The sequence below is a fragment of the Vipera ursinii genome (genome assembly GCF_947247035.1).
Source record: "Vipera ursinii genome assembly, chromosome: Z".
NCBI lineage: Eukaryota > Metazoa > Chordata > Lepidosauria > Squamata > Viperidae > Vipera > Vipera ursinii.
The window spans coordinates 4363914-4377487 of record NC_139517.1 but is presented as its reverse complement, the minus strand read 5'-3'; the positions used below and the strand labels follow the sequence as shown (position 1 = coordinate 4377487).

Below are 13574 nucleotides of genomic sequence, written 5' to 3'. Positions count from 1 at the left end.
TAGAGTTGATTCAGTGAAATGCTTGCTAAAATAAATTTCATCGTATCTAAATTTTTAACCTTCAATTCCATGAGCAGCGCAAATGCTATTGAGAAGGGACATGGGCTAGTTCGTCCACGTCTATGCATTATGCAAATCATCCTAATAATGAGCTTTCCATGTGAAACAGCCGTCTGAATCCAACACCACTGATGGAACATTCATACAACCATGCTCATTTCTGTCCTTTCAGAAGAAATGGTTCATATTTTTGCCTGAAGAATTATTGGGGGAAGGGGTGGAGGAATAACTGGGGGGGGAAATAACCAGAAGAGGGGAAGGGTTATTTTTTTTTTTGGTTGGTTGGTTGGTTTTTGTTTCACTTTTCTTCTATTGGAAAATGTTGACATTTTAGGGAACTCACCTGAGATAATACAGTAAAAGAATGCTTCAAGTCAACACTTAGCTTCTGCTGATTTCAAGAACCAAGTCCGTGAGGTCTTCTTGGCAGCAGTCCAGAAGTGGTTGGGTACCGCTTCTTCCTGGGAAGTTCTCAACTCCCCAGTTTAGCTCTCAGTTCTGGAATTAATTCTCCAACTTTGGAAACTTGATACTGTCTGAGCTTGATGGTTTTCTTGCAGATGTTTCATTACCATCATCAGCACTGATGATGTTACCTAGTAATTAAATGTCTGAAGGAAAACAACCAAGCTCAGAGAGCACTAAGGACCTCACAATCCTCCTCCTCCTTCTCTTCCGCTCCACAAACACCTTACCTTCCACCACTGATGTTCCCTAGTTGGATCATGAAACATCTGCAAGAAAACAACTCACAGGAGAAAGCACCAATGACCCACAGTCCTCCTCCTCCTCCTCCTCCTCCTCCTCCACCTCCTCCTCCTCCTCCTTCTCCTCCTCCTCTACCACCACCACGACCCACTTCACTTTCCTCCATTCCATAAACCCCTCTCCCTTTACCACCAAAGATGTTATGTACTTGGGTCATAAAATGTCTGCAAGAAAACCACCAGCTCAGAGAGCACCAAGGACTCTGCAATTCAACCTTGAGCCACAAATATCCTCTTCCACTGGGAATTCTTCACATGTGTCCCCTTCCAAATATTAACCAGGCCTGATCCTGCTTAGCTTCCTATCCCAAACCAAACATTAGGTGGTACTATTTTATTTTATTTTTAATGTCTCAAATGCTTTGGAAAATGCTGTATTCACTCCCTTGTTATCATATAAACCATCTAGTGCAGGGGTGTCAAATCGCCAGCCCGTGGGCCAGATGTGTCATGGTGGAGCCTTGGTGGAGCAGTGGGCTAATGCCTCCTTAAGTAACACCAGCTGCCTGCAATTAGTGCAGGTTCACATCCCACCAGGCTCAAGGTTGACTCAGCCTTCCATCCTTCTGAGGTAGGTAAAATGAGCACCCAGATTGTTGGGGGCAATAAGCTGACTTTGTAATAATGCCGCTTGGGGGGGGGCGAAAGCCCTAATAAGCAGGCATATACATAGAATGAAGGCTATTGCTAAGCACATTGGTTTGTGCTTAAATTGTAAGCCGCCCTGAGTCTTCGGAGAAGGGCGGGATATAAATGGGATTAAAATAAAATAAATTAAATAAATAAATAAAATAATGGTGAAATCATGTCTACCCAATCGCGAGTCGTCCCGTGATGTTGCAAGTTTGACAGCCCAGATCTAGTGCATCAGATTACCATGTCTATACATTACCATGTCTGTACATATAGCACTTAACCCTAACATATATTTAATGAGAAGAACAAGCACTTCCATAGTTGTTTAATATTTCTTTGGATGCTTCTGGTGAACTCTGTCCTAGACTAAGATATTTGAAGTTATATCATACATTTACTGTTCTTTCTTTTTTTATCCACTGAGGTGATTAGACTTTTCTGTCCTCTGGTTATGCAAACAGGTATCCTGCTATGACTTTAAGAGACATATACTGTGGGCAATCTAATATGTGCATAAAAATTGGGCAAGCACGTCCTGGCTAAGCTAAAAACATCATCTAGAAAGTAAAAGAAAGAAACCAGATAAATAGTTTTATATTTTAAATATGGGTTCAGGAGGAAATCATCGCATGCATTTCAACTTTGCATGATTTTTGCCCCTGGAAAAAAGGATTGTTTTTATTTTTAATTGTATGATTTCAATGTTTCCAGCAGTTTTTACATTTCATGCACACAAGTCTAATTTCATTGGCATTTTTTTAAAAAAAATAGTTCTAGGTGAGGTACTGTTGGTTACTCCTGCTAGTACTTGGTGCCCAATTATTCTAGACATGCTCAGACACAATCTCCATCAGCATCACATTCCCATCGTACAACAAAGAGCCTACATCGGGAAGACTCATACAGCCCTAATTTGCTTCTTGAAGAGTATCTCCAATTCTTTTGTTTACACTCCAGGGAGATCCATTTGCTTATTACAGGTAACTTATTTTTTGATATCACCCTAATGCACCTTACAATATGACCCTTCCTCTACTTTGATTATGGCTCCTGATGATCACAGTCTTTTTACAGATTTCCTGGAGCCTCAAGCACCTACGGTGGAACTCCTGCAGTCTCTAGATCGGGTGAAGGACACCGTGATGTTGAAATGCATCGCATCTAATTACAGACCCCCAAGGGTCACCATCAAGTGGATGGGTGGCCCACAAAATAAGAAGGAAGACATTGTGGACAAGAAGATGGCAGATGGAACCTACTGGGCCAGCAGTCAACTTACCATCCCCGTCTCTCAATGGCAAGAAATGGACAACAATAGTTGTGAGGTGGTGCACCAACCAACGAATACAAAACAGGTCCAGACGACCTCCAGAAAAGGTGAGATGGAGCAGCAAAGCTAAAATGTTTGAGGTCCATCTTTTAATTGGGCGCTTCATGCTCCAATCTTTTCCTTCCCACTTACTGGATGAAAATTGGGGCTTCCTTCTGAATACTATGAACCTGGATTGCACTCCTACTACTACTCCTCTTCTTCCTCTTCTTCTTCCTCCTCTTCCTCCTCTTCCTTCTCTTCTTCCTCTTTCTCTTCCTCCTCCTCCTCCTCTTCCTTCCTCCTCCTTGTTTTCTCCTTTCTCTTCCTCCTCCTCCTCTTCCTTTTCCTCTTCTTCTTCCTCCTCTTCTTCCTCATTCTCATCTTCCTATTTTTCTTCCTCCTCCTCCTCCTCCTCCTCCTCCTCCTCCTCTTCCTCCTCTTTTACTGCTTTGGGTGTTAAGGGAGATACAAAGTTTTTGTTCCTGCTCAATGGCCTTAACCATTGTTAGTTGAGATCCTGGCTCACCCTGAAATAGCCTGGCTAAAGTGGCTCTGGTGAAGTTGTGACAGGCCCAACAAGCCGACAATGGATAATTTCTTGCTATACAAATTATAACAAGATGATTGTGAATGTACTGCACTCTTTTATAAAAAATAGAGAGGTTAGTAGGACAGGACAATTAATTCTGGAACAACCACAATACTATATGGACCATGAAAGAGCTAAGGGGGCGTTTTATAGCAATAGCACTTAGACCTATATACCGCTCCACAGTGCTTTACAGCCCTCTCTAAGTGGTTTACAGAGTCAGACTATGGCCCCCAACAATCTGGGTCCTCATTTTACCGACGTTGGAAAGATGGAAGGCTGAGTTCAACCTTGAGCTGGTCAGAATCGAACTGCCAAACTGCAGGCAGCTGACAGTCAGCAGAAGTAGCCTAAAGTACTACATTATAATCACTGGGCTGCCATGGCTCATTTAAAGCCACCAATGCTCTTTCTAAATTCTCTGCCACATTTCTGGCCAAACAGATTCAGCAGAAGACTTTTCCAAGGGATAGAGAAATTCTTCAGCGGGTTTTTCATGAACAAGGCTCCTCTTATTAATGATAGCTGTGCCCCTGGAAAAATACCCAAAGGCAGCTCTTCCATGCAAGCATAGAAATCCAAGGAAGATCATTTTGTTATGTACCAGCCTGCTACCGGCCCTGCAGAAAAGGCAGGGACAACCCCTTTACAAACGGCAAGAGGCTGGAATAAAGCCTGCCAAATTTATTAACATAAAACAGACACCAACCATGAAACAGAAGCTATGAAACAGGAACTATCCAAGCGGTTGCCTTCAGCAAACCAGCCCTCCCACACATTCCCCTTAAATACAGCTCAGGGCGTGGCCTCTCTCTGCCTCCTTCTGAGGTGCCCCATTGCCATCCTCTGTTTACTCCTGATTGACTGCCTCCTGCGTCAGGCGTCCTTGAACAGGGCCAGCTGTGGGTCATCTTCATCCACGCTGTCAGGCTCACACAGCTGGGTCTCCACCAGGTGGGAGGGGCCTGGCTGAGGGCTCTGCGGAGCCTCAAAGCCATCATCAGCAAGCTCTTCAACACCCCCCTCCTCCTCCTCTGAGTCGTCCGACCCAACTGCCGAACCCACAGGCTGACCCTGAATCACAACAGATTTGTACAAGGAAAGTTGCAACATTCAGACACACTTCTCGGCCATTTCTGCAATTAAATACCTGTGAGACCACCACATCACACCCAGGAGATTCTCCAAAATCCTTGTTTCTCTCAAGCCAACACTCTTTCATCTAATGAAATGTGACTTGGCAAAGGCAAAAGACAGGAGAATCCATCTTCCTGTGCGGTTAAGAAGCAAAGAGTTAGGCTTATAACGTTGGAGATGATGGATAAACAGTGGGTAAAAACAAGAGATACAAGAGAGATACAAGAGAAGGCTAAGGAAGAGTTATACACCTCCGTTACTCCGTTAACATTCTAAGAGAGAGAATTAGTTCATTCTCTCCTTGACTCTATTTTTGTAGACCTCATATTCTTCATGTTCCTACAAAATAAACCTGAATAAAATTGACGCTTCTCTTTCTGTTTCTTTAGACTGGGTTATGCCCACATCTCTCATGGTGACTCTGAATGTCCATCCACCCTGTCCAAGTTTAGGAGCCATCAGTAGTGTGACCTTAGTCTGTTCCATCTATAGCTACTCCCTAGAGAACATCCAAGTCACCTGGGAACCAGATGGGAAATTTCAAACGTCACCGAAGGATCGGCCAAATAGTGTCCAATTCTACACCAGCAGCAACTTCACAGTATCCCTACAAGAATGGAACAAGCTAAAAGAATATACCTGCAAAGTAACTCTAGCTGGAAGCAACCACACAGAGACAAGAAGTATCAGCAAATGCAAAGGTGATTCTCTCTCACTCACTCTCTCTTTTTTCTCTCCCTCTTTCTTTTTCTTTCTCTTTCTCTTTTTCTCTTTCTCTTTCTTTTTTCTTTTTCTCTCTTTTCTTACTCTCGCTCTCTTTTTCTTTTCTCTCTCTCTCTCTCTCTCTCTCTCTCTCTCTCTTTTTTTTTTTCTCTCCCTCTTTCTTTTTCTTTCTCTTTCTCTTTTTCTCTTTCTCTTTCTTTTTTCTTTTTCTCTCTTTTCTTACTCTCGCTCTCTTTTTCTTTTCTCTCTCTCTCTCTCTCTCTCTCTCTCTCTCTCTCTCTCACTCACTCTCTCTTTTTTCTCTCCCTCTTTCTTTTTCTTTCTCTTTCTCTTTTTCTCTTTCTCTTTCTTTTTTCTTTTTCTCTCTTTTCTTACTCTCGCTCTCTTTTTCTTTTCTCTTTCTCTCTCTCTCTCTCTCTCTCTCTCTCTCTCTCTCTCCTTTTTTACTTATTCTGTCTGTCCATTCATTCTCTGTCACTTAACATATTTCTGTCTGGAACATAGCTTCATGTTCTCTTATTTTGTTTTCCTTCTCCCTTTGAGTCTTGGTAGCACCTTTAAAAAAGACGATCACGATGCCAGAAAATTACACTGAATTGATCACAGAATGTAGTAATGACTCAGCTGGAAAGAAAAGTGTTTGACTATACTGTAGCTAGTCCTTGATTTACAGCCAATCGCTTAGCAACTCTTCAGAGCTACAACGGTCCTCCCCCAAAAGCTACTTCATGATCCATTTTCAAAGTTTTGACAGCCGCAAAACATTTTGGGCACTTGGCAACTGACTCACCTTTACTGCCATTTTCCTGGGGGGGCACGTGACCCCAGGCAATAGACAGGAGAATCCACCTTCCTGTATAGTTAAGAAACAAGGAGTTAGGCTTATATTCAAGGTACTAGTAATGGTGTTCAAAGCCCTACATGGCAGGGGTCCGGAGTACCTTAGGAAACACCTGCTGCCGGCATCAACTTCCCTTCGCCCAGTGCGCTCCCACAGAGAGGGCCTCCTCAGGGTGCCACCGGTCAGAGAATGTCGACTGGTGGCCCCCAGGGGGAGGGCCTTCTCTGTGGGCGCCCCGGAACTATGGAATCAGCTACCGGTTGAGCTCCGGACGGCGCCCGATCTTCGCTCCTTTCGCCGCGACCTAAAAACATACTTTTTTGAACAAGCTGGCCTGGCCTGATGAGGGGATTGGGGGGGGTTGTTATTGTTATTTTATTGGGGTTTTAAGATGTATTTTAGTATATGGGCATGTATTTAATCATTTTCTTAACTTTTGTAATCCTGTATTTTTATTCTTGCCCTGTTCACCGCCCTGAGTCCTTCGGGAGAAGGGCGGTATAGAAATATTATTAAATTAAATTAAAATTAAAATAACGTTGGAGATAATGGATAAACAGTGAGTAAAAAACAATAGCAAAACACTGAGGTACCTGGAGTTATGTGACTGCAATTTGGACTCTTTTTTTTGCCAGTTTCTGGCATTGACTTCCAATTTTCTATTACAAAAAAACTCCCGTTGGAGAAAATGAACTTGTTTAATGACTATGGCACTTATTCAACAACCTTTGCAGAAAACAGCCAGAAAATCAAAGATTGCAAAGATTTATGACCACAGTTCTGGGCTCAATTAAATTATAAGTCAAGGACTTCCTGTATAGAGTGAAATGTTCTAATTTGTTGCCGATTCTTCTTGCTTTCCTCAACACTTGTTCAATACCTCCTACACGGAGTCCTCATGACCACAACTGAGCCCACAATTTCTGTTGCTAAGCAACACAGATGTTAAGTGAATTTTGCCCTATTTTACGACCTTTCTTGCCACGGTTGCTAAGTGAATCACTGCCAATGTTAAGTTAGTAACATTGTTAAGTTCACTCATGCACTCGTTACCTCTCGGATAGATTACTGCAATGCTCTCTACATGGGGCTGCCCTTGAAGACCACCCGGAGGCTTCAGCTGGTGCAGAATGCAGCCGCGTGGGTAGTGATGGGAGCATCCCGATACTCCCATATTACACCCCTCCTGCGTGAGCTGCATTGGCTACCAGTTGTCTTCCGGGCGAGATTTAAGGTGCTGGTACTTACCTTTAAAGCCCTACATGGCTTAGGCCCGGGATACTTGCAGGACCGTCTGCTACCGGGGACGACTTCCCATCGCCCAGTGCGCTCACACAGAGAGGGCCTCCTCAGGGTGCCGTCGGCCAGACAATGTCGGCTGGCGACCCCCAGGGGGAGGGCCTTCTCTGTGGGAGCACCAGCCCTTTGGAACCAACTTCCCCTTGAGCTTCGGATGGCCCCGGATCTCCAGTCCTTTCGCCGCGACCTCAAAACTTTTCTCTTCCATCAGGCTGACCTGGATTGATGATGGGTTTTTAAATATGTTTTAATTTTTAACTGTAGTTAATTTATTTTGGGGCTGTTATTTAATTCTTTTTTAATTTTTGTATTGTTGTTTTTTATTGTTGTAAGCCGCCCTGAGTCCTTCGGGAGATAGGGCAGCATATAAGTCCCAAAAATAAATAAATAAATAAATAAATAAATAGTAACAGGGTTGTTAAGTGAATCTGCCTTCCCCATTGACTTTACTTCTTAGAAGGTACCCAAAGGCGATCACATAATCCCAGGAAGCTGCAACTGCCATAAATATGAAGCAGTTGCCAAGCGTCCAAATTTTCATCATCTGATAATAGGAATGCGATATGGTTGTAAGTATAAAAAATGGTTCAGTGCTTTTGTAACTTCAAATGGTCACTAAATGAACTGTTGTAAGTCAAGGACTGCCTGTATAGTGTTTTGTTTCTCCATATGATCTTTTTTACTATTTTATTCTGCCCATTGTAAAATGTTTGTCATTTGCCCTCTTATAGCCTGTAAGAACAGTATACCACCTCCCACAATTTATCTACTCAAACCTCCCCTTGAGAGACTCTTCACCCAAAAGAGAGCTACTTTGACTTGCCTTGTGGTGGGCTATGAACTGGAGAACGTGATGCTCACCTGGATGATGAACGGACTTAACCTCACCACAAATGCCACCACGGAAAAAATCAAGAGACACCCAAATCGGACCCAAAGTTTCCAAAGCCAACTTAACCTCACCAGACCGATCTGGGATTCTGGAAAGAAAATTGAATGCAGCATTTCTCATCTCTGCTTACTTTTCCCTGAGGTGAAACAGAGCATCCAAAAAAACACAGGTGAGAGAAGATTCAACAAAGAAGGCCTCAAAGATCAGGGGAAAATATTTGGATTGCCTGAATGTCTACAGAGATTCTCAATCATCCAGGTTGCCCCAAATGTTCCTTTTTTTCCCCTGAAAGACAACTGTGCTTTCTTTGTTTTGGAATGGAATGGAGTGGAGTGGAGTGGAGTGGAGTGGAGTGGAGTGGAGTGGAGTGGAGTAGAGTAGAGTAGAGTAGAGTAGAGTGGTGTGGAGTGGAGTGGAGTGGAGTGGAGTGGAGTAGAACAGAACAGAACAGAACAGAACAGAACAGAACAGAACAGAACAGAACAGAATAGAATAGAATAGAATAGAATAGAATAGAATAGAATAGAAATTAGAGTAGATATAGTAGAGTCGATAGAGTAGAACAGAATGGAACAGAACAGAATAGAATAGAATAGTTAGAAGGGACTTTGGAGGTCTTCTAGTCCAACCTCCTGCTCAGGTAAGAAATCCTATATACCATTTCAGACAAATGGTTGTCCAATCTCTTCTTTAAAACTTCCAGTGTTGGAGTTTTTCCTTGAAGAAATTTAGCTTCTCATCCAAGAAGCTTCTTCAGTTTTGAGGATGGAAGGATTTATATCCTTTGCAAATGGGAATATATTCGTATTCCCATTTGCACTATTCAGAGCACAGATAAACCTCCAAGTGGCCTCAAGAACTCTCAGGAAGAGTGCTAATGACCAGATATTCTCCACCATTCTCCACCTTTCAGTCAGAATTGGAGAAGCTTCTTGGATGAAAAGTGAGACGTCGTCAAGGAAAAACAAAGCAAGTACAGCTGCCTTTTGAAAAAAGCACCGTTGGGATTTGGCTTGCCCCTGAAAATGGAGGAAGGGAGTGTTGTGATTCAGGGTCAGCCTGTGGGTTCGGCAGTTGGGTCGGACGACTCAGAGGAGGAGGAGGAGGGGGTGTTGAAGAGCTTGCTGAGAATAATATTGAGGCTCCACAGAGCCCTCAGCCAGGCCCCTCACACCTGGTCACGACACAGACCCAGCTGTGTGAGCCTGACAGCGTGGATGAAGATGACCCACAGCTGGCCCTGTTCAAGGACGCCCGACGCAGGAGGAATGCAGCAATGGGGCTCCTCGGAAGGAGGCAGAGAGAAGCCACGCCCTGAACTGTATTTAAGGGGGAATGCGTGGGAGGGCTGGTTTGCTGAAGGCAACCGCTTGAAAAGCTCCTGTTTCTTGGTTCGTGTCTTGTTCTATTTGTTTTTGTAGCAATAAATTTGGCAGGTGTAATTCCAGCCTCTTGCCTTCTTGTAAAAGGGGTTGTCCCTGCCTTTTCTGCAGGGCCGGTAGCAGGCTGGTACAGAACAGGGAGAATAATTCTCTGGGCCAATTATCAGAGAATTATTTCCACATCTTTGGTTTCATATGCATCAGAAAATGGCTGGCCCCAATTAAAAACATTCAAAAGTTCAAAATCATACAGATTAAATATCATGAATGCACCATCCTTACGGTATTTATTCCAACCTTTCTTTTTCTTTCACTTTTAAAAAAAATCACCCTTATCCATATTTCCATCTCTATCTTTATTTTGTATAGATTTCAGCCACATTAAAGTACCATCTCTCTCCTTGGTTCTTCCACCACTATCACAATTGACACAACCGACCTCCCAAGCTGTTGCCTGGTTGACTTGTGTGATCAGTGGATTCTTCCCATCTGAGATACTCGTCAAATGGAAGAAGAACAACAGCAGTATAGATGCCTCTAAGTATATCACAGGCCCATCCATGCTTAAAACTGGAAAGTCCACGTTTTCGACTCAAAGTGTCCTGAAAATCCCAGCATCTGAATGGGAAAATAGAGCTGTGTATACATGCCTAGTGGGACATGAATCCCTAACTATCATGAAGAACATCAGTAAATATTTGTATGGTAAGTCTTGGTGCAGGAAAATTCTTGGTCAGCCAGGAATGGAACCAAGGTTTTTAATTCTGCTCAGTGAAAATTACTATGTGAATCACAGCTGGTAGTGAAGGAACTTGCAGAATCAAGCTTCTCAGCTACACTTCTTAACCACCGATTAAAAATGCATGCAAACTCAATATTTACAACTCTTACGGAGCTACCGAATGTCCTCTATTGAAAAGTCTTGAATTTCAAGGTAACCCAGTTGGTAAGATAGTTCCATCAGTGGTGTTTGGACAAAGATGGCTGTTTACATATTGCAATCTTCTCTTGATGACCATCCACAAAATGGTTTCCATTTGGAAAGAAGTCTCCATAATTTGAAATCACTAAAGGTCGTGGCCCCTCCTGTCAAGGAAAAGCTGGGAGTCAAACGTTGCTGATCTATTTAGATTATTGCTATTTAGTCATATACTGTATAGATATTAAACTCACACAGTCCTGATTATATTGTGCAGCCCCAAAACCAACTGTTTCTTTTCAGATTTCCTGAAACCCACTTCTCCGCGAGTGATGGCCTTCCACACCTTTGAGGACAAGAGCTATCCAAAGCTTGTTTGCTTTGCTACCAGCTTCTACCCCAAAACCATAGATATTCAGTGGAGCATCAAAGGAGAGAAACCCAGTTCCATCCCAAACTGTTCACCTCCAGTGCCCCTCCTTGATGGGACATTCCAGAAGGACTGTAGTTTGACCATCAGTGAAGAAGACTGGCACAATCCACAAATATATACATGCACTGTGAATCACCATGCAACCAGCTTTTTGACTAAGAAAGACGTGCATTCTGCTGGTAAGTTGTACTTTGCGCCTTTAAATTGTAAACCAAAGAAACAGTGGGCCTGATATATTTACAAAGTACTTTTATGATGAGTGAATAGCCACATTTCTTGAGCCTCCGTAAGCTCCACTTCATATTTCAAATCAGCGGCCTTGGCTTTTAGTCTGCCAACTCCTGCCTGCTTCATTATTAATGTGGTTCCTAACAGAAATGTTATGCTGTTAGTAATTTGCATAGCCGAAATATATTAAAGATACTGGTCGGGAACAACTCACCACAGTCAACTCACCTCAGGACAGCTCACTGTGGGACAATTCAATGCTGTATTAATCATTTCATTTTATCATTGGTGACCACGTTTTTCATCGAAATTATTGTAACTCCTGTATTTTTTAATTGACTGTCTTTTTATTATTATTATTATTATTATTATTATTATTATTATTATTATTATTATTATTATTATTATTGGCCACAGTTCCATTGAAATTGATTTAACTTTTGTAGTTGTTGAATTGCCCTGCGGCTAGTTGGCTATCACAGGTAGGCTGCAACTGGTTGGCCATGACGAGTTGGCCATGATGAGTTGGCTGTGGCCAATTGTCCCATTCCACAAATGTACCATGGTGCTGATGGCTGTGGCTATTGAGTTGATATTGACTGACATCAAACAGAGAGAAAAGCAGCTGATTGGTTGAGAGAGATGAATAGCTTTTAGAATATCATGTCTGATCTGCATTTGAAGCTCGTAGTAAATAATTGCTCCTATTAGATGGAGAGTTAATCTATTAGCTTTGAGGAAGAAAGGGTTGAATGTGGGTCAAACCATTTTCCAAGGTTGATTCCATACATCCTTCATCTTGCCTATCTCCAAGTAGAAGGATCTGCATTTTTTAAAAAACAAAACGAAGTTGTTGTTCCTCCTCCTTTTCCGACCATAACATCCAGATGTTAGATTAAATTTATTTAGATTTCCCAGGCTAATCAGAAGAAGGAGCAGCTGTATTTGAAACAGTCATTCCAATATATCCCCTTTAGGCAAGGAGGTGAGATAGGAACAGGAAAGTACCCATCAAATTAATTCATGCAGCATTGCTTTTGAAGGAATGGTGACATCTCCAAGCAATATGGACGTGATCAAGATGCAATTGCCTTCCTTTGAAGAGCTCTTCACAAATAGAAGTGCAGCTCTAACCTGCATGGTGCCCTTCATGAACGCCAGTGCCAATGCAAGCTTCAGCTGGACCATGGATGGCAAACCGGCCGACAATAATTCAGTGACAAATGAAGTCTTCCAAGAAAACAACCACACTTCTTTGATGTATGGCCAATTGCAGGTGAATCTGAGTGAGTGGACCAGCACCACCCAATTCACTTGTAGCATCCAGAGTGGCCAAGGAGAAATAGAGACGAAGCATTTTGACCGAAGGAATGGTAAGGGCTCATATAAAGAGCTGGCAAAGCAAATGAGATAGAAAGGGAACGTTAAGTACAGAGAGATTGGGAAGTAGCTCAATTCAACTTTATTCTGAATTGATCCTAGCAGTGGTCAAAACCAGATATCACTTAGCAGAGTCTGGTTTCTGAAGAGCAGAATCATGGCAACATCTTAATGGTTTGTTCACAACAGAGCCAGTTTGGCCAAGTGCTTAAGGTGTTGGCTTAAACACCAGGAGAGTGTGAGTTGTAGTTCTACCTTAGGCATGAAAAGCAGCCTGTTGACTTTGGGCCAATCACCAGGAGACCCGTGAGTTCTAGTCCCACCTTAGGCATGAAAACCAGCCAAGTGACTTTGGGCCAATCACCAGGAGACCCATGAGTTCTAGTCCCACCTTAGGCATGAAAACCAGCCAAGTGACTTTGAGCCAATCACCAGGAGACCCATGAGTTCTAGTCCCACCTTAGGCATGAAAACCAGCCAAGTGACTTTGGGCCAATCACCAGGAGTCAGTGAGTTCTAGTCCCACCTTAGGCATGAAAAGCAGCCAAGTGACTTTGGGCCAATCACCAGGAGACCCATGAGGTCTAGTCCCACCTTAGGCATGAAAACCAGCCAAGTGACTTTGGGCCAATCATCAGGAGACAGTGAGTTCTAGTCCCACCTTAGGCATGAAAACCAGCCAAGTGACTTTGGGCCAATCACCAGGAGACCCATGAGTTCTAGTCCCACCTTAGGCATGGAAACCAGCCTGGTGACTTTGAGCCAATCACCAGGAGACCCATGAGTTCTAGTCCCACCTTAGGCATGAAAACCAGCCAAGTGACTTTGGGCTAATCACCAGGAGTCAGTGAGTTCTAGTCCCACCTTAGGCATGAAAAGCAGCCTGGTGACTTTGGGCCAATCACCAGGAGACCCATGAGTTCTAGTCCCACCTTAGGCATGAAAACCAGCCAAGTGACTTTGGGCCAATCACCAT

At 43.1% G+C, this 13574-nt stretch overlaps 3 gene segments (V, D, J or C); all 3 read left to right on the top strand.

Annotated features, from left to right (window-relative positions):
* The window catches only part of LOC310649022 (Ig gamma chain C region-like), an 83440-nt gene that overhangs the window by 36842 nt on the left and 33024 nt on the right, over positions 1 to 13574 (top strand).
* Positions 1 to 13574, top strand: part of LOC310649326 (Ig heavy chain C region, membrane-bound form-like) — a 58522-nt gene that overhangs the window by 37582 nt on the left and 7366 nt on the right. The window contains exons 6-7 of the C gene segment in view: positions 10861 to 11169; positions 12262 to 12591.
* Positions 2507 to 10503, top strand: LOC310649023 (Ig heavy chain C region-like). The segment is given in 4 exons: positions 2507 to 2840; positions 4891 to 5202; positions 8096 to 8425; positions 10008 to 10503.